A 20,364-nucleotide genomic window follows, 5' to 3' on the forward strand; every position below is an offset into this window, starting at 1 on the left:
TTATTTGTAAATCACAACATATATTTTAACAATAACTAATCCTACCTGTGAAAGAAGAGAGATTTTTCAGAGACAGCATGGGTGTGGAGAAACTTGGGACCTTATAAGCTAGGCTTCAATTATTTCTAGTAGAAGTCTTTCAGACTATTAACAACCACAACAAATCTCCTCTTTTTAAAGAATAAACTAACAAGGTGGATGGCAAATACCTTTCATTTGTTTTTTAATTGATTAAAAATTAAAAATTCAATTGATTCCTCAAAACAAACAAACAAACAAACAAATAAATTCTTTGGGAATTAAAATTAAAGCAAGAAATTCTCAGAAAAATAAAAAAAGGAGAATTAGTCTCACACAAATTCTCACTGAAATAACCTGATATAAGGGTATATAATGCACAGAAGAAAACTAAACTTGAAGAGTAGGGGGAAAGAGAACAGTGAGAAATTCACTGACAAAGTTCACTAAAGTTAAAGGAATATTGATATTAAATAAACATTTAATATAACCATAATTACATTCATATATAATAATAATATTTAAAGTTCATTTTAAAATAAAAATTATTGTCAATAATTAAGTATATACTCTCAAATGATGCCACATAAGTTAGAAGCAGAATGTAACTAGAATTAAAATACTCTAAGGTACTTCTGTTATTTCATTAAAAAGTAGACTTACTGATTAATGGAGATTTCTGTCAAAAGTTTTATGAATGAGGATTCCACTGTGTGATTAGTCACTTAGTCATGTCCGATTCTTTGTGACTCCAGGGACTGTAGCCCACCAGGCTCCTCTGTCCAAGGGGACTCTCCAGGCAAGAATACTGGAATGGGTTGCCATGCTCTCCTCCAGGGGAACTTCCCAACTCAAAGACTGAACTCAGGCCTCCTGCTTTGCAGGCAGATTCTTTACCATCTGAGCCACAGGGAAGCTTAAATAGACCAGTGTGTGTGTGTTTTAGTTGCTCAGCCATGTCCGACTTTTTGTGATCCCATGAACCAGGGCTCACCAGGCTCTTCTGGCTATGGGATAGTCCAAGCAAGAATACTGGAGTGGGTTGCCATTTCCTTCTCCAGAAATAGGTCAGTACTAAGGCCTAAATATATTTGAGAAGTAGCTTGACATACTCAAATATTTTAACTGATGTATAATGTACACAAAGGAAAAATCAAACAAACAAAAAACTTTTCCTCTAAAAGCAAAGGAGAAAAGGAAAGATATAGGCATCTAAATGCAGAGTTCCAAAGAACAGCAAGAAGAGATAAGAAAGCCTTCCTCAGCCATCAGTGGAAAGAAACAGAGGAAAATAACAGGGTGGGAAAGACTAGAGATCTCTTCAAGAACATTAGAGATACCAAGAGAACATTTCATGCAAAGATGGGCTTGATAAAGGACAGAAATGGTATGGACCTAACAGAAGCAGAAGATATTAAGAAGAGGTGGCAAGAATACATGGAAGAACTGTACAAAAAAGATCCTCACGACCCAGATAGTCATGATGGTGTGATCACTAATCTAGAACCACACATCTTGGAATGTGAAGTCAAGTCGGCCTTAGAAAGCATCACTACGAACAAAGCTAGTGGAGGTGATGGAATTCCAACTGAGGTGTTTCAAATCCTGAAAGATGATGCTGTGAAAGTGCTGCACTCAATATGCCAGCAAATTTGGAAAACTCAGCAGTGGCCACAGGACTGGAAAAGGTCAGTTTTCATTCCAATTCCAAAGAAAGGCAATGTCAAAGAATGCTCAAACTACCGCACAATTGCAATCATCTCACATGCTAGTAAAGTAATGCTCAAAATTCTCCAAGCCAGGGTTCAGCAATACATGAACCGTGAACTCCCTGACATTCAAGCTGGTTTTAGAAAAGGCAGAGGAACCAGGGATCAAATTGCCAACATCCGCTGGATCATTGAAAAAGCAAGAGAGCTCCAGGAAAACATCTATTTTCTGCTTTATTGACTATGCCAAAGCCTTTGACTGTGTGGATCACAATCAACTGTGGAAAATTCTGAAAGAGATGGGAATACCAGACCACTTGACCTGCCTCTTCAGAAATCTGTATGCAGGTCAGGAAGCAACAGTTAGAAGTGGACATGGAACAACAGACTGGTTCCAAATTGGAAAAGGAGTACGTCAAGGCTGTATATTGTCACCCTGCTTATTTAACTTCTATGCAGAGTACATCATGAGAAACGCTGGACCGGAAGAAACACAAGCTGGAATCAAGATTGCCAGGAGAAATATCAATAACCTCTGATATGCAGATGACACCACCCTTATGGCAGAAAGTGAAGAGGAACTAAAACGCCTCTTGATGAAAATGAAAGAGGAGAGCGAAAAAGTTGGCTTAAACCTCAACATTCAGAAAACGAAGATCATGGCATTCGGTCCCATCACTTCATGGGAAATAGATGGGGAAACAGTGGAAACAGTGTCAGACTTTATTTTGGGGTCTCCCAAAGCACTGCAGATGGTGACTGCAGCCTTGAAATTAAAAGACACTTACTCCTTGGAAGAAAAGTTATGACCAACCTAGATAGCATATTCAAAAGCAGAGACATTACTTGGCCAACTAAGGTCTCTCTAGTCAAGGCAATGGTTTTTCCTGTGGTCATGTATGGATGTGAGAGTTGGACTGTGAAGAAGGCTAAGCATCAAAGAATTGATGCTTTTGAACTGTGTTGTTGGAGAAGACTCTTGAGGGTCCCTTGGACTGCAAGGAGATCCAACCAATCCATTCTGAAGGAGATCAACCCTGGGATTTCTTTGGAAGAAATGATGCTAAAGCTGAAACTCCAGTACTTTGGCCACCTCATGCAAAGAGTTGACTTATTGGAAAAGACTCTGATGCTGGGAGGGATTGGGGGCAGGAGGAGAAGGGGATGACCGAGGATGAGATGGTTGGATGGCATCACAGACTCGATGGACGTGAGTCTGGGTGAACTCCGGGAGATGGTGACAGACAGGGAGGCCTGGCGTGCTGCGATTCATGGGGTCTCAAAGAGTCGGACAGGACTGAGCAACTGAACTGAACTGAACTGATGGTTGACAAGTTTTGAAAAATAGTTTGGAAATTATTAACCCTCCATATCTAACAAATTGTCATTGTCTTAGCAACATTTGAAAATTCTGACTTTTGTAACTTTTTACTGTTTTGAGTATTATGGGTAGAATTATCTGGCCTTTATTAATTTTAGAGAGCAATAATAATGGTGCCTTGTTTTTTCATTGAATTTCTATGTGATATTCATTTTATTTTATTTAATTAATTTATTTATTTATTTATTTTTTATTAAATTTTAAAATCTTTAATTCTTACATGTGTTCCCAAACATGAAACCCCCTCCCACCTCCCTCCCCATAACATCTCTGATATTCATTTTAAATACATTGAAATATCACAAGGTAATTACCCAACACATTCTTTCATGTCTCGTAAGTGAATTACAAAAGAAAAAAAAAACAATGACAAAAGGGACTTATTAATTTAATATTGTCTCTAATTTGTCAGAGAATACAAAATATTACATACCACTTACCAAATGTGTTGGAGAAGGCAATGGCAACCCACTCCAGTACTCTTGCTTGGAAAATCCCATGCACGGAGGAGTCTGGTGGGATGCAATCCATGGGGTCATGATGAGTCGGACATGACTGAGTGACTTCACTTTCACTTTTCACTTTCATGCATTGGAGAAGGAAATGGCAACCCACTCCAGTGTTCTTGCCTGGAGAATCCCAGGGATGGGGGAGCCTGATGGGCTGCCCTCTAAGGGGTCGCACAGAGTCGGACAAGACTGAAGCGACTTAGCAGCAGCAGCAGCAGACCAAATGTATACCCTATTTGACAAACAATTTCTTTGAATCACTTTTTTTATTACTCTTTTAACATCTTTGTTCTGAAGGCTGTAGATCAAAGGGTTTAGCATAGGACTCAGAAAAATATAAAAAACAGCTACAATTTTGCCCTATTCTACAGATATCTCAGAAGGGGGCCTCAGATACATGCAGAACAGTGTCCCATAAAATACAGTGACAGCTGTCAGGTGAGACCCACAGGTGGAGAAGGCCGTGTGCCTCCCTTCTGCAGAGCGGATACTCATAATGGCTCTAAAGATGAAAATGTAGATGAGGATGATGGTGAGAGAACACGTGAGGTTGGAACCAGGCCTCACGAACATGGCAGTCTCTTTGGCATAAGTATCAGAGCAGGTCAGGACTAAGAGCGGTGGGTCGGCACAGTAAAAGTGGTTGATTTCATTAAGTCCACAGGAGAGATGCAGCATCAGGATGGTCTGGGTAAGACCATTTGCAAAGCCATAAGTATAAAATGTAGCAACAAAAGAGAGGCAGACACCTTAGGACATTCTGATGCTATATAAAAAGTGTTTGCTTTCTAAGGCCCACTTGACTTCACATTCCAGGATGTCTGGCTCTAGGTGAGTGATCATACCATCATGATTATGTTGGTCTTGAAGATCTTTTTTGTACAGTTTTTCTGTGTATTCTTGCCACCTCTTCTTAATATCTTCTGCTTCTGTTAGGTCCATACCATTTCTGTCTGTCTAGTCAAGGCTATGGTTTTTCCAGTGGTCATGTATGGATGTGAGAGTTGGACTGTGAAGAAAGCTGAGCACCGAAGAATTGATGCTCTTGAACTGTGGTGTTGGAGAAGACTCTTGAGAGTCCCTTGGACTGCAAGGAGATCCAACCAGTCCATTCTGAAGGAGATCAACCCTGGGATTTCTTTGGAAGGAGTGATGCTAAAGCTGAAACTCCAGTACTTTGGCCACCTCATGCAAAGAGTTGACTCATTGGAAAATACTCTGATGCTGGGAGGGATTGGGGGCAGGAGGAGAAGGGAACGACAGAGGATGAGATGGCTGGATGGCATTACTGACTCGATGGACATGAATCTGAGTGAACTCTGGGAGTTGGTGATGGACAGGGAGGCCTGGTACATTGCGATTCATGGGGTTGCAAAGAGTCGGACACGACTGAGTAGCTGAACTGAATTAAACAAGGGTTTGCAGATGGCCATGTAGTGGTCATATGCCATTGCTGTGAGCATATAGCTATCTGTGAGCCCCAAGGAAATGAAAAAGTCAAACTGTATAAAACAACCAAGGAAAGAAATAGTTTTTCTCTCAGATGAGAGGTTTACCAGCATTTGAGGAGTTACATTGGTGGCATAACAGAGATCTACAAAGGAAAGGTGGCTGAGGAAGAAGTACATTGGAGTCTGAAGCTTTGAGTCAGTTCTGATTAACAAAATCATGCTCACATTACTAACAACTGTGATCAGGTAGATGACTAGGAAGACCACAAATAAACAGATCACAACTCAGCTCGATCTGTCAGTCCCAGGAGGATAAACTCAGTCACCTCTGTGTAGTTTTCCTTTAACATTGTGTTTGTTCAGCTTCCAATGATGTCTAAAGTAAAGGAAATAACAATAAATTGGTCCTTTGTCATTTTTTCCACTACTCACATTGTGTCATCTGAGGCCTATTCCTTTCAAACTCGTAAATACATGTGGTATAAAGAAATAACGTAGGAGACTTCCCTGGCAATCCAGTGGTTAAAACGTCACCTTCTAATGCAGTGCATGTGTGTTTGGTTCCCAGTTAGACAGCTAAGATCCCAGATGCTTCATGGCCATAAAACCAAAACATAAAACTATCCTAATAATGTAACAGTAAATAAATAAAGTAAAGATTTTATAAATGGGCCACATCAAAAGTACTTTAAAGACCCAAATAAGCTAGTAAGCATGAACTGTGTATTTTTGATATCTAACTTAATGCAGTTTCTTTACATAAAGGAAATACAGTTTCTTTACATATTTTTAAATGCTTCTCTGCTATTCTTTTAATAGTTGAAAAGCTTTTATCTTTTCTAGAAAACATTAGCATGAATTGACCACTGATAATTTCTTTAAATATTGTTTCTCTTTGAAATTATGTTCCTTTATTTTTACTATAATTTTGATGTGGTGTCTAAAGCATCAGTAATTGAAACTCATTTTTTCACAGTTGACTGGGCTTAAGTAAGTGGAATAGATATATCTTTATAGAAACAGTGTCTGTCTTCTAAGCTGCCACTCTAACCTCAAGGTTATTTTAAAGATAGCCCCTCACCTTGCGATGTATGTTCATTTTATCCACTCTTGCCTATCTCTGGTGGTCTTCACCAAATCTTACTTGACTTTTAAGACATCTCAAGATATCCTTGTCTTTCTATATTACAGTCAATTATTGAGGGCAAAAGTTGATTCCTGGGGTACAAAATAAACCAGTGTTTTTTTTTTTTTTTTTTTGCAAAAACAGGTAAGCAATTAGTACATAAGTAATATGTGTATATTTTTATACATACACATGGTAACTATTAATTGAAGGAGCAATAATGTATTAAACATATTATTTGGAGAGAAATAATGTATTAAATGCGTTAAACACATTGTTGGAGTAGTCATTGTAAGAGACAGGAAGAATAAAAGAAAAGCAGGCCCCAGCAAGGGCCACAAAAGAAATTTATAGTTATTGATAAACTGGATGCTATAAGGCATGAGACTCTAGGAACAAGTCCAGAGGAAACAATTCATAATCTTGAAAACAAGATATGATCCTGGGGTCGGAAAACCAACCCCAGACTGTTTCTCAACTGGCATCTCAGAGTCATGTGTTTTATGTATCTGGAGGAAAATCTATAGATAAGAATACTAGTCTTAGTTACTGATTTGTTATTGATTACTGTTTCCTAATTACTCAATGGTTAATGATCATTTTGTTCTTTGGCCCTAAAGGCCACATGAGTTATAGTTTAACTCCCCACATGTTCTTTCATTTGCAGCTGAAAGTATAATAAAGCTGGCTTGGATTCAGTTTTGGCACCTTCACCTTGGAGCAGTGTTGGTCCCCTGATCCTTGCTTTTCTCTGAATTCTTGTGTCTCGTTTCTCATTCTCTCGCCGTATCGTGCTTTTGGAAACCTTGCTTGTTGAGCTGGTCTCGACGGTAATAATGCATTAAGTGTGTTATTGGGGGAAAGTAATGTATGAAAAGTTTCCTCTTAGGACAAGAGACAATTATTCTAAGATGATGGACAGACACATCCCCAAACTGTAATGATTTTATTGTAACTCTACCTCATTTTAACTCTTGTAGGGAATAAGGACATACTCTACAACAAGAATTCTAAGTTATTTAAAGCATGTAAAAGGAAACACTGATAATAATAATTATATTACCCATAAAGTTGAGAAAGTATGTAAAAAATCATAAAGTGCATTTCTCAACATTTGTGCATAAGGGAGACCATGAAGGCCATGTTAGAAAAATCTACACTTTCTTTCAATAGCACATAACCAGGTATGTCATTGTTATAATGACACTTATTAATAGCTACAGTGCCAAGAATGGACATGGGTCACATTTAAATCACTTTGTAAATGAACCACGCCTGCTTTTTTTTTTTTTGCAATTTACACTACTTCATTATCCTCTTGAGATATGTGAACTTATTGACCAGGGTCATAAAATGAAAGAGAAGTCATCTAAATCAATTAAGATTACAATAATTTGGTTTTCCTTTTATAAATTCTTAAGATTATAGTTATCCATTGGAAGGACTGATGCTGAAAATGAAACTCCAATACTATGGCCACCTGATGCGAAGAACTAATTCATTTGAAAAGACCCTGATTCTGGGAAAGATTGAAGACAGGAGGTGAAGGGGATGACAGAGAATGAGATGGTTGGATGGCATCACCGACTTGATGGACATGAGTTTAAGTCATCTCCAGGAGTTGGTGATGGACAGGGAGGTCTGGTGTGTTGCAGTCCATGGGGTTGCAAAGTGTCAAACATGAATGAGCAATGGAACTGAACTGAAGATTATAGTTCTTCTTGTAATAAGTAAACATACTTTAGGGTAAGGATTGTGTCTTTAATATATATTTATTGAATCCTAAACTCCAAATAATTAACATCTCCATTCAATTTTCACTGTGCCAAAATGAGACAGTGCAAGCAATAAACATTCCGGATCATTTACCTGAGTACTTTATGGTCACGACCTTTCTTTTCAAAAACAGAACACAGTATCTTACAAGATTGGGCAAGAAAAACTCAGAGAGAAGTGGAAGAAATGGCCAGTATTTAGAAAGGATGCCTGAATTTGAGTTACATTATAGCATTTCACCAACTGAAATGGCACTGATGGAGATGGCATCACCTAGTCAATGGACATGAGTTTGAATACACTCTGGGAGTTGGTGATGGACAGGGAGGCCTGGCATGCTGCAGTCCATGAGGTCACAAAGAGTCAGACACAACAGAGCGACTGAACTGAACTGAACTGAACTGATAGCACTTCACAAACTGAATTGTGTCTTATATTTGATGCATGTGTTTATGACAGCCTTTTCTTTGGGGGGGGGGCACATCACCTTCATCAGGTGAAAGCAATTAGAGGGGCAGGATAGCAGAAAGGGGGCTTCTCTGGTGGTTCGGATGGTAAAAAATCTGTCTGCAATGCAGGAAACATGGGTTCAATTCCTGAGTTGAGAAGATCCTCTGGAGAAAGGAGTACCTACCCACTCCAGTATTCTTGCCTGGAGGATTCCATAGACAGAGGATTCCAGTGGGTTACAGTCCATGGGGTAGCAAAGGGTTAAACATGACTGAAGAACTAACACTTTCTTTTTTTTTTTTTCATTCTCATAGCAGAAAGTACTCAATAAGCAGGAATTACTTAGCTGATGATCTAGGCACAGCTAATTCCTCTTTTACCTCCATTATAGAGAAAAAGAAAAATAACTTTTAAAAGAACTTCGCCTAGCTTATAAAACAATAATGATTTCCATGCAACATTCAGTGAAGGATGTTTCTTCCATTGCATTTATTCTAAGTATGTACTGTTCTTTCCTATATTAATGCAAAAATTTTATTAAAGTTAATTTAAGAATTATTTAAAAATTTTGCTGTTTTATGAGAATAGGCTTCAGGCCATGACTTTATTCTTTTGATTAAAATATTTATTTCTAGATTCCAAAATATTTTAATAGTAACTAGTCCTACCTGTGAAAGAAGAGTGATTTCCCAGTGACAGCAAGGAAGTGAAAAACCTAAGGAGTTTATACCATTATTGTCACAGAGGAACAAAATCCCCAAGGTTGCGTTATTTCTTACATAAAATCATTTAGACTATAAGCAAGTTTTTTACTCTTTTTACAATCTTAAGTCCATTGAGGACATAACTTCTTGCCACTCCCCAGTATCATCAGGGAACAAAATCTCCTGAAATGGTGAAGTAATGGGATCCATTATTTGTTTCAACTTATGCCTAAATGTCTTGATATTTTGAGACTTGATTTGGGGAACACATTAAGTTCTCCTGTTTACAAGAAACAAGATGGAAGAGTTCATAATGTAGGTAACCCATCGGATGATCAGACAACTTTTGTTTCATTTGGACTACTTATTTCCTGATTCTGATCCTTGTTTTGTATATTTTAGGTAGTTATAATAATAAACACATAGCAATGGGAACACTGTAGGTAGACATAATATAAATGTGCTGCTGATTCTTCCTTTATCAGTCTAGCCCATCTAGATCTATTGTCTTTTTTCTCTACATTTTTTCTGTCATTGTTAACTCATAGTTTAATCCTTAGATTCCATCAATAGAGCCCCTAGGGTAACTAGTTTCGAGTTTTGCCAATGGGAGAAATTAAGAGCATAACACTGGTGAGAGTAAGAGAAAAGTATCTAAATTTCTTTTCCATTTTTCTCCCAGCTTCATAATGAAGTGCTAGAGTAGCTGCATCTTTCCAAAGAAAATTCCTGCTGCGGTGTGGGTTGAGAAGGTGGGCTGGGACATTCTTGCTGGATATAGTTTCACTGGACTCAGTAGTTCTTGTGTTGCCCTCTTCAGATCTGGGAATAAAATTGCATTCTAGGCTTAGACACAGATACTTTAATTTCTTGGACTGATTTCTTTAATTCTGACTGCATTCTCTTTATAAATTTGTTCCATTAAATTCTCTTTAGTTAAAACATCTGAGTAGAATTTTGTTTCTCATCCCTTACTTACACCAGCGTGTCACATGATAGTTATTCAATAAATACTGCAGTAGAATAGGCATTTCTGGCTTAAATATTGCTGGATGCCAAAAGGGCCATTGAACCACCATCCTTCTGGACCATGGGTCACTTGCAGTCTAAACACAAGAATCAGAGATTAACATTACTGGGATTATCACAGATAAAATTGAATTTGAGAATGTCTTGGAGGTGTTTTTCTGTCCCCCTTTTTTGACAATTGGAATCACCCAGGCACAGCAGAGCAGTGAGATAACTACTGCTCCTTCCTCCCCTTTCTGGAGCCAAGACCACGCAGTGTGTCTGACTGAGATGGGACATTGTTACCAATCAGCTGTAAGTAAGTAGGCATAAGTGGAGAGTCTGAAGTGTACTTTACATCACAGTGTGTTTATAGTTGCTTCCAGACGTGCTTGACTTGAAATAAAGATACTGTACCAGTGTACTCTGCAGTATGGTACAGCAGAGTACACAAAAGCAGTCAGTGGTAGAGGATGCATGCACATTATGTAGGCCAGACATGTGAACTAACTTACATGATTGGACATGTGAACACACACTCACATCTTTGAAAGTTCACAACTTGAAAGTTCATATGTAAAGGACCTATTGTATATGAATGCAGTTTTGCTGTTTGTGGCAGCATGGATGTACTTGGAGGGCATTGAACTACTAAAATAAGGTAGAAAGAGACAAAAAGAAATGCTGTATGATATCACATATAGGTAGAATATAAAAAAATACAACAATATTGTAAAGTAAACAAAAAAGAACCAGTGGCACACATATAGACAAACTATTTGTTACCAGTGGGAGACGGAAGCAGGGGAATGCAATACAGCATTAGGGGAAAAAGGAGTTGTTATGAAAATATATAAAATCACGTGTAGAGAACTGTAAAGATGGCGGAGGAACAGGACGGGAAGACCACTTTCTCCCTCACAAATTCCTCAAAAGAACATTTCAACGCTGAGCAAACTCCACAAAACAACTTCTGTAGGCTGGCAGAGGACATCAGGCAACCAGAAAAGCAGACCATTGTCTTCAAAAACAGGTAGGAAAAAATATAAAAGACGAAAAAGGAGACAAAGGAGGTGGGGAGGGAGCTCCGTCCCGGGAAGGGAAGCCCGTCCCGGGAAGGGAATTTTAAGAAGAGAGGTTTCCAAACACCAGGAAACACTATCCCTGCCGAGTCTGTGGCGAGCCTCAGAAACGCAGAGGGCAACATAACAGGAAGGAAAAAATAAATAAATAATTAAAACCAACAGATTACAAGCCCAACAGTAACTCCCCCAGCGGAAAAGGAGCACAGACACCTGCATCCGCCACAAGCTAGTGGGGGCAGGGCAGGGAAGCGCGGGAGGCGCGGGCTGCAGTGCTTTGTAAGAATTGGGCAGGAACGCCCCACGCGCAACCAGAACGATCTAACTTGGGCTAGCAAACCAGACTGTGGGATAGCTACTGCACGAAAACCTCAAACATAAGACACCGCCAGGACCGAGCACAGAACAAAGGATGGAACGGAATAAGCCAGCTGCAGACCATCCCCCGCCGGGGACAGGCAGCCAGAGCCGTAAGGACTGGAAAGGGGCAATTGCAGACCCGGAGAGACTTTACTTACCTAACTGCAAGCAGGCTTCTTTGCTAAGACTTTTGGGGGTGCTGGACAGTCACCATCTGCCTCACAGGGGGCGCCAGCGGTCCACCCAGAAAGCTGAGCAGCAGCGGCAGAAAAGGTGACAAGTCACGGCGATCGCGCTCACCAAACTCCTGAGCTACTCGGACCTGGGAAGGGCACAAAGCGCAGTCCCAGCCGAATCTGTGCCTCTGAGGGCTGCCTGAGCACCAAACCTGAGCGGCTTGGACCGGGGAAGTGCACAAAGCCTAGGGCCGGCCCCAGATGGTTCCCGGCTGAGCATCGTAGAGCCGGAGCGGTTTGTGCGCCGCGAGAAGGGACAGGTCAAGCGGGGATGAGACACTGTGTGCACACGACAGCGCTATTTGTTTGCAGCATCCCCCCTCCCCACAGCACGACTGAACTAGTGAGCCTAAAAAACCAGCAAACAGAAGTTAAACAGAGGGAACCACCTTGGAAGTGATCCCACATGGCCCACAACATCAGAGAAGGGCCAGATATATTTTTACTATTTTTAAAATCATTCCTTTTTTTTTCTTTTTTTTCCCTAACTTTTTTTAAATTGTTAAGTCTTCTATTTCTCCTCTAATTTTTATTTCTATACCTACTATTACTATTTAAAAAAAAAAGACTTTTTTTTTTTTTTTAAGGCAAACACCATATATAGTCTTTGGATGATTGGTTGTTGGTGGTTTTTTTTTTTTTTAATAATTCTTCTCTCTCTCTCTCTCTCTTTTTTCTTTCTTCCTTTTTCCTTCTGCTTCTTTTCTTTAATATTGTATTTTTGAAAATCCAACCTCTACTCTAGATTTTTAATCTTTGCTCTTAGGTTTTTGTTGTCAATTTTGTACATTTAAAAACCCAAACTTCACTACCCAAGTTTACCTGAGAGCGAGATTACTGGCTTGACCACTCTCTCCTCCTTTGGACTCTCCTTTTTCTCCACCAGGTGGCCTCTGTCTCTTTTCTCCCCCATCTCTTCTCTATCCAACTCTGTGAATCTCTGTGTGTTCCAGACGGTGGAGAACACCTAAGGAACTGGTTACTGGCAGGATTTGTCTCTCTCCTTCTCATTCCTCTCTCTTATCCTCCTGGCCACTTCTGTCTACTTCCTCCCTCTCCTCTTCCCCATATAACTCCGTAAATACCTCTGAGCGGTCCAGACTATAGAGCGCACATAAGGAAGTGAATGCTGGCTAGCTTGCTCTCTCCTCTTTTGATCTCACCGCATCTCATTCCAGTTACCTCTAACTACCCCCTCCCTCTTCTCTTCTCCTTGTAACTCAGTGAACCTCTCTGAGTGTCCCTCAATGTGGAGAAACTGTTCATCTTTAACCTAGATGTTTTATCATCAGTGCTGTATAGATGGAGAAGTCTAGAGGCTACTGTAAAAATAAAACTGAAAACCAGAAGCAGGAGGCTTAAGTCCAAAGCCTGAAAACATTAGAGAACTCTTGAATTCAGGGAACATTAAGCAATAGGAGCTCATCAAATGGCTTCATACCTACACCGAAACCAAGTTCCACCCAAGGGCCAACAAGTTCCAAAACAAGACATACCACGCAAATTCTCCAGCAACACAGGAACACTCCCCTGAACTTCAATATACAGGCAGCTCAAAATTATTCCAAAACCTTTGATGTCTCATAACTCATTACTGGTTAATCCACTGCACTCCAGAGAGAAGAAACCCAGCTCCACCCACCAGAACTCCAACACAAGCCTCCCTAACCAGGAAACCTTGACAAGCCAGTGATAGAACCCCACCCACAGTAAGGAAGCTCCATAATAAAGAGAACTCCACAAATTACCAGAATATACAAAGGCCACCCCAAACGCAGCAATATAACCAAGATGAAGAGACAGAGGAATACTCAGCAGGTAAAGGAACAGGAGAGTTGCCCACCAAACCAAACAAAAGAGGAAGAAGTAGGGAATCTACCTGAGAAGGAATTCCGAATATTGATAGTGAAAATGATCCAAAACCTTGAAAACAAAATGGAATCACAGATAAATAGCCTGGAGACAAGGATTGAGAAGATGCAAGAAAGGTTTAACAAGGACCTAGAAGAAATAAAAAAGAGTCAAAATATAATGAATAACACAATAAATGAGATCAGAAACACTCTGGAGGCAACAAATAGTAGAATAACGGAGGCAGAAGATAGGATTAGTGAAATAGAAGATAGAATGGTAGAAATAAATGAATCAGAGAGGAAATAAGAAAAGCGAATTAAAAGAAATGAGGACAATCTCAGAGACCTCCAGGACAATATGAAACGCTCCAACATTCAAATTATAGGAGTCCCAGAAGAAGAAGACAGAAAGAAAGATCATGAGAAAATCCTTGAGGAGATAATAGATGAAAACTTCCCTAAAATGGGGAAGGAAATAATCACCCAAGTGCAAGAAACACAGAGAGTTCCAACAGGATAAACCCAAGGTGAAACACCCCAAGACACATATTAATCAAATTAACAAAGATCAAACACAAAGAACAAATATTAAAAGCAGCAAGGGAAAAACAACAAATAACACACAAGGGGATTCCCATAAGGATAACAGCTGATCTTTCAATAGAAACTCTTCAGGCCAGGAGGGAATGGCAAGACATACTTAAAGTGATGAAAGACAATAACCTACAGCCCAGATTACTGTACCCAGCAAAGATCTCATTCAAATACGAAGGAGAAATCAAAAGCTTTCCAGACAAGCAAAAGCTGAGAGAATTCAGCACCACCAAACCAGCTCTCCAACAAATTCTAAAGGATATTCTCTAGACAGGAAACACGAAAAGGGTGTATAAACCCGAACCCAAAACATTAAAGTAAATGGTAACTGGATCATACTTATCAATAATTACCTTAAACGTAAATGGGTTGAACGCCCCAACCAAAAGGCAAAGACTGGCCGAATGGATACAAAAACAAGATCCCTCTATATGCTGCTTACAAGAGACCCACCTCAAAACAAGGGACACATACAGACTGAAAGTGAAGGGCTGGAAAAAGATATACCACGCAAACAGAGACCAAAAGAAAGCAGGAGTGGCAATACTCATATCTGATAAAATAGACTTTAAAACAAAGGCTGTGAAAAGAGACAAAGAAGGCCACTACATAATGATCAAAGGATCAATCCAAGAAGAAGATATAACAATTATAAATATATATGCACCCAATATAGGAGCACCGCAATATGTAAGACAAATGCTAACAAGTATGAAAGGGGAAATCAACAATAACACAATAATAGTGGGAGACTTTAATACCCCACTCACACCTATGGACAGATCAACTAAACAGAAAATTAACAAAGAAACGCAAACTTTAAATGATACATTAGATCAATTAGACCTAATTGATATCTATAGGACATTTCACCCCAAAACAATGAATTTCACCTTTTTTTCAAGTGCTCATGGAACCTTCTCCAGGATAGATAACATCCTGGGCCATAAATCTAAACTTGATAAATTCAAAATAATCGAAATCATTCCAAGCATCTTTGCTGACCATAATGCATTAAGATTAGATCTCAATTACAGGAGAAAAACTACTAAAAATTCCAACATATGGAGGTTGAACAACACACTTCTGAATAACCAACAAATCACAGAAGAAATCAAAAAAGAAATCAAAATATGCATAGAAACTAATGAAAATGAAAACACAACAACCCAAAACCTGTGGGACACTGTAAAAGCAGTGCTAAGAGGAAAGTTCATAGCACTACAGGCATACCTCAAGAAACAAGAAAGAAGTCAAATAAATAGCCTAACTCTACAACTAAAGCAACTAGAAAAGGAAGAATTGGAGAATCCCAGAGTTAGTAGAAGGAAAGAAATCTTAAAAATTAGGGCAGAAATAAATGCTAAAGAAACAAAAGAGACCATAGCAAAAATCAACAAGGCCAAAAGCTGGTTCTTTGAAAGGATAAATAAAATTGACAAACCACTAGCCAGACTCATCAAGAAACAAATAGAAAAAAATCAAATCAATAAAATTAGAAATGAAAATGGAGAGATCACAACAGACAACACAGAAATACAAAGGATCATAAGAGACTACTATCAGCAGTTGTATGCCAAAAAAATGGACAACGTGGAAGAAATGGACAAATTCTTAGAAAAGTACAATTTTCCAAAACTGAACCAGGAAGAAATAGAAAATCTTTACAGACCCATCACAAGCATGAAAATTGAAACTGTAATCAGAAATCTTCCAGCAAACAAAAGCCCAGGTCCAGACGGCTTTACAGCTGAATTCTACAAAAAATTTCGAGAAGAGCTAACACCTATCCTACTCAAACTCTTCCAGAAAATTGCAGAGGAAGGGAAACTTCCAAACTCATTCTATGAGGCCACCATCACCCTAATACCAAAACCTGACAAAGATGTCACAAAAAAAAGAAAACTACAGGCCAATATCACTGACGAACATAGATGCAAAAATCCTCAACAAAATTCTAGCAATCAGAATCCAACAACACTTTAAAAAGATTATACACCATGACCAAGTGGGCTTTATCCCAGGGATGCGAGGATTCTTCAATATCCACAAATCAATCAATGTAATTCACCACATTAACAAATTAAAAAATAAAAGCCATATGATTATCTCAATAGATGCAGAGAAGGCCTTTGACAAAATTCAACAATGATTTACGATAAAAACTCTTCAGAAAGCAGGAATAGAAGGAACATACCTCAACATAATAAAAGCTATCTATGACAAACCCACAGCAAACATTATCCTCAATGGTGAAAAACTGAAAGCATTTCCCCTAAAGTCAGGAACAAGACAAGGGTGTCCACTTGCACCGCTACTATTCAACATAGTTCTGGAAGTTTTGGCCACAGCAATCAGAGCAGAAAAAGAAATAAAAGGAATCCAAATTGGAAAAGAAGAAGTAAAACTTTCACTGTTTGCAGATGACATGATCCTCTACATAGAAAACCCTAAAGACTCCACCAGAAAATTACTAGAGCTCATCAATGAATATAGTAAAGTCGCAGGATATAAAATCAACACACAGAAATCCCTTGCATTCCTATACACTAATAATGAGAAAGTAGAAAAAGAAATTAAGGAAACAATTCCATTCACCACTGCAACAAAAAGAATAAAATACTTAGGAATATATCTACCCAAAGAAACTAAAGACCTATATTTCAAAAACTATAAAACACTGATGAAAGAAATCAAAGAGGACACTAATAGATGGAGAAATATACCATGTTCGTGGATCAGAGGAATCAGTATAGTGAAAATGAGTATACTACCCAAAACAATTTACAAATTCAATGCAATCCCTATCAAGCTACCAGCCATATTTTTCACAGAACTAGAACAAATAATTTCAAGATTTGTATGGAAATACAAAAAGCCTCAAATTGCGAAAGCAATCTTGAGAAAGAAGAATGGAACTGGAGGAATCAACTTGCCTGACTTCAGGCTCTACTACAAAGCCACAGTCATCAAAACAGTATGGTACTGGCACAAAGACAGAAATATAGATCAATGGAACAAAATAGAAAGCCCAGAGATAAATCCACACACATATGGACACCTTATCTTCCATGAAGGAGGCAAGAATATACAATGGAGTAAAGACAATCTCTTTAACAAGTGTTTCAGGGAAAACTGGTTAACCACTTGTAAAAGAATGAAACTAGATCACTTTCTAACACTGCACACAAAAATAAACTCAAAATGGATTAAAGATCTAAATGTAAGACCAGAAACTATAAAACTCCTAGAGGAGAACATAGGCAAAACACTCTCAGACATAAATCACAGCAGGATCATCTATGATCCATCTCCCAGAATTCTGGAAATAAAATAAAAAATAAACAAATGGGATCTAATTAAAATCAAAAGCTTCTGCACAACAAAGGAAACTATAAGCAAGGTGAAAAGACAGCCTTCTGAATGGGAGAAAATAATAGCAAATGAAGCAACTGACAAACAATTAATCTCAAAAATATACAAGCAACTTATGCAGCTCAATTCCAGAAAAATAAACGACCCAATCAAAAAATGGGCCAAAGAACTAAATAGACATTTCTCCAAAGAAGACATACGGATGGCTAGCAAACACATGAAAAGATGCTCAACATCACTCATTATTAGAGAAATGCAAATCAAAACCACAATGAGGTACCACTTCACACCAGTCAGAATGGCTGCGATCCAAAAATCTGCAAGCAATAAATGCTGGCGAGGGTGTGGAGAAAAGGGAACCCTCCTACACTGTTGGTGGGAATGCAAACTAGTACAGCCACTATGGAGAACAGTGTGGAGATTCCTTAAAAAATTGCAAATAGAACTACCTTATGACCCAGCAATCCCACTGCTGGGCATACACACCGAGGAAACCAGAATTGAAAGAGACACATGTACCCCAATATTCATCGCAGAACTGTTTATAATAGCCAGGACATGGAAACAACCTAGATGTCCATCAGCAGATGAATGGATAAGAAAGCAGTGGTACATATACACAATGGAGTATTACACAGCTGTTAAAAAGAATTCATTTGAATCAGTTCTGATGAGATGGATGAAACTGGAGCCAATTATACAGTGTGAAGTAAGCCAGAAAGAGAAACACCAATATAGTATACTAACACATATATATGGAATTTAGAAAGATGGCAATGACGACCCTGTATGCAAGACAGCAGAAAAGACACAGATGTGTATAATGGACTTTTGGACTCAGAGGGAGAGGGAGAGGGTGGGATGATTTGGGAGAATGGCATTCTAACATGTATACTATCATGTAAGAATCGAATCGCCAGTCTATGTCTGACGCAGGATACAGCATGCTTGGGGCTGGTGCATGGGAATGACACAGAGAGATGTTATGAGGAGGGAGGTGGGAGGGGGGTTCATGTTTGGGAACGCATGTAAGAATTAAAGATTTTAAAATTAAAAAAAAATTAAAAGAAATAAATTAAAATAAAAAAATAAAATCACGTGTAAAGAAAGTGAAGTCGCTCAGTCGTGCCTACTCTTTGCGACCCCATGGACAGTAGCCTGCACCAAGCTCCTCCATCCATGGGATTTTCTAGGCAAAAGTATTGGAGTGGGTTGTCATTTCCTTCTCCATGGAATCTTCCTGACCCAGGGGACGAACCCAGGTCTCCTGCATTGTAGACAGATGCTTTACTGTTTGAGCCAAAATTTCAAAGCACTACAGATTTTAAAGAATGGTCCAGCCTATAAAAATAATAGAATAACATAACATAAAATTTATACATATATAAATATTTGCTGTTGTTCAGTCGCTTATTCATGTCTGACTCTGTGACGCCATGGACTGCAGCACGCCAGGCTTCCCTGTCCTTCACTATCTCCCTGAATTTGCTCAAATTCATGTTCATTGAGTCCACAATGTCATCCAAACATCTTCTCCTCTGTCACTCCCTTCTCTTCCTGCCTTCAATCTTTCCCAGCATCAGGGTCTTCGTATCAGGTGACCAAAGTTTTGGACCTTCAGCTTCAACATCAGTCCTGCCAATGAATATCCAAGATTGATTTCTTTTAGGATTGACTGGTTTGATGTCCTGGCTGTCCAAGGGACTCTTCAAAAGCATTCTCTAGCACCACAATTCAAAAGCATCAGTTCTTCAGCACTCAGTCTTCTTTATGGTCTAGCTCAAACATCCGTAAATGATTACTGGAAAAACCACAACATTGTCAATATGGATCTTTGTTGACAAAGTGATGTTGCTGCTTTTTAATATGTTGTCTAAGTCTGTCAAACCTTTTTTTCCAAGGAGCAAGGATCTTTTAATTTCATGGCTACAGTCACTATCAACAGTGGTTTTGGAGCCCAAGAAAATAAAATCTTTCATTATTTCTACTTTTTCTATTTTTTTCTATCTATTTACTATGAAGTGATGGGACCCGATGACATGATCTTAGCTTTTGGAATATGAGTTTTAAGCCAGTTTTTTTCACTCTTCTCTTTGACCTTCATCAAGGTCTTCGGTTTTTCTTTGCCTTCTGCCATAAGGGTGGTGTCACCTGCATATCTGAGGGTATTGTTATTTCTCTGGGCAATCTTGATTCCAGCTTGTGCTTCATCCAGTCCACCATTGTACATGATGTACTCTGCATATAAGTTAAATAAACAGGGTGACAATATACAGCTTTATCATACTCCTTTCCAAATTTTGAACCTGTTCGCTGTTCCATGTCAGTTCTAACTGTTGCTTCTTGACCTGCATACAGATTTCTCAGGAGGCAGTTAAGGTGTTCTGGTATTCTTATCTGTTTGAAAGTTTTCCACAGCTTGTTGTGACTACACAGTCAAAGGTTTTGGCATAGTCAATGAAGCAGAAATATATGTTTTTTTAATGGAATTGCCTTGCTTTTTCTATGTTCTGATGGATGTTGGCAATTTGATCTCTGGTTCCTCTGCTTTTTTTCTAAATTCAGCTTGTGCATGTGGAAGTTCTCAGTCCCCATACTTTTGAAACTTAGCTTGAAGGATTTTGAACATTAAGTTGGTAGCATGTGAAATGAGTGTAATTGTGTGGCAGTTTGAACATTTCTTGGCATTGCCTACCTTTGGGACTGGAATGAAAACTGACTTTTACCAGTCC

General features: G+C 38.9%; 1 pseudogene; it reads right to left on the reverse strand.

Annotated features, from left to right (window-relative positions):
* On the reverse strand, positions 1-5,418 carry LOC138076225 (olfactory receptor 5M10-like; annotated as a pseudogene).
* Positions 5,419-20,364: the final 14,946 nt, after the last annotated feature.

This window comes from Capricornis sumatraensis, chromosome 3, assembly GCF_032405125.1.
Source record: "Capricornis sumatraensis isolate serow.1 chromosome 3, serow.2, whole genome shotgun sequence".
NCBI classification, from domain to species: Eukaryota; Metazoa; Chordata; class Mammalia; order Artiodactyla; family Bovidae; genus Capricornis; species Capricornis sumatraensis.